We start from the raw sequence: 2116 nt of genomic DNA on the forward strand, positions 1-2116 counted from the left end.
CAAGTAACTTTCCAGCCCTTACTAAAGTGAGTTTGAAACGAAAGGCTTTAACATTTCATTAATTTTGTTATATGCTCCAAAAGATAACAACTTTTTGTCCTACCTAATTTAAAATTTTGCACAAAAAATAAAATTGCTATCCAGGTATTTTTAGCTTTTTATACCTATTATTTAATCAGAAGTAACTATGCTCTAGAGGGTCTGAAAAATACAAACCAAATCTAGTTCTGCCACAACTTCCCTAATAATTAGTCCTTGGCTCCTCAATGTGAAAATTATTTTTTCAATGAAAATATTTCTTATGGCAGCATCTTACTTCAATAAGTCCATTCGCGGCTCACTGCTCTGCTCTCATCTTGTGTTACTTCAGGAATCCAAATGTTACCTTTATGAGTTTCCTTTCTAAGTTTCTTGACATTTTAAAGCTGTTTGTTTTTTAATCCCCAGACAGTATACTTCCTTTCCAGACTTTCATCTCTCCTTCTCCAGAAATCTACTTCTCTGCTTCATTAAGCCTCTCTGTAATATCCAGAATTAAATCGCATACCTCATTTATTGTTGTGCCGGTGGATTGCTTTTTTTTCCCCTTCTTTTTAATGCAGCACTGGAAATGACTTTGAAAGAAATGACCTAAAGTTTTCACCATTCAATTTATTTTAATTTTTACTTCTAGATAATTGTGGAATAAGAAGGTGTTTGACCTAAAAAAAAGGAGGAAGTCGTCAAAAGCCCTGGGGTCGATGAAGGCCATGGGCAATGATGGTCACCTGCCAATAATTGAAGGGCTTTGTCATGAGAGGGAGGAATGATATTATTCTATAGAATTTTCAAGATAGACCCAGGACATGACAAAATAAGTTACCAGAACATATTTCTACTCAGGTTGTTTTAGAAACAGTGAGTTATTCCCTTTGGAGAGTACTTACTTGGGAGATTCCTGAAATGAATGAGGTATCTTACTGAATGGGTTTATAAATCTGTATCCATATTAAAACTTCTGGGAGGCTTTGACTGAAGGTCTGTCCCAACAACACAGAATCATGTGGTGGGTTAGAACAAAGATCAGGAGGACAAAGAACCCACATTTAAGTCCCAGCTGTACTAGAGGCAAAGTTGTGTGATGTTAGCAAGTTTTGTTTACCCTCTCCTTGCCTCATTTCCCCACCTATAAAATAAGAATGAAAGTCATGTGTACAAGTTCTGGAAGTCAAGAAATAGGTCCAAATTTCTTTCTCGTCCTTTTTTAAACATCTGTGCTGGAGTGTTGTATGAAAGGAGACAAGGTTAGCACTCCGACAGCGAAGGAAGACCACCTTAGGCCTGACAACGCACATACCCTTAAGGCATTGCCACCTACTCTGTGGCATCTAACCATCATTTTTTAAGAAACAAAACAAATGCGGGCCCCTGGGTGGCACAGTCGGTTAAGCATTAAGAGAGTGTGAGAGAATCCAAGCAGGGGGAGGGGCAAAAGGAGAGGGAGAAGCAGGCTCCCTGCTGAGCAAGGAGCCCAATGCAGGTCTTAATCCCAGGACCCCAGGATCACACATAACAGACTGAGTCACCCAGGCCCTCCACTCTTGCCATTTTAAACATGGGGCTGATTCATTTGGTAGAGTGTAAACATTATGGGCCACAATCCAGATGTAGAGCTAGCTTACAGTAAAAAGGCTTAAGAATTTTTATTTGAATAGTAATAAAAGAAATTAGTATATAATCTGAACACTATAAACCATGTATCAGTTATCAAATGGTCAAGGAGTAACCTTGCATCAATGTCTTGGTAGATCCTGGCATAGGTTTACAATGTGTGGTTTTCTACTATGATTCCATGACTGAAATCTATTCCAACTGGATTACGGCTGTTCCCCCATCCCTCCTAGTTCTTGATGAATTCTATTTCACCCCACCTGCAATGCCAAGGGAATTATGTGTTTCCAAGTAAAATTAAATAATAAGTTTGAAAAATCAGAAGTTAAATGTATAAATTGTATGGAACTTTTCCCATGGAACCTTTGAAAATTCTCATATAATACCACAAATTAACATTTCACAGTTGCCTGAACAATCATCTTAATGTAGTTAACACAGAGATGTTTGTCCCTGAGCAAGGGTC

General features: G+C 38.1%; 1 non-coding gene across 1 annotated transcript; it reads left to right on the top strand.

Annotated features, from left to right (window-relative positions):
* The first annotated feature begins 1261 nt into the window (after positions 1-1261).
* On the top strand, positions 1262-1383 carry LOC116869018. The gene has a single exon (XR_004382949.1). It is a non-coding gene; the product is annotated as a U6atac minor spliceosomal RNA (small nuclear RNA).
* The last annotated feature ends 733 nt before the right edge of the window (positions 1384-2116 follow it).

The sequence above is a fragment of the Lontra canadensis genome, unplaced genomic scaffold (genome assembly GCF_010015895.1).
Source record: "Lontra canadensis isolate GAN:19392208 unplaced genomic scaffold, GSC_riverotter_1.0 scaffold17, whole genome shotgun sequence".
NCBI classification, from domain to species: Eukaryota; Metazoa; Chordata; class Mammalia; order Carnivora; family Mustelidae; genus Lontra; species Lontra canadensis.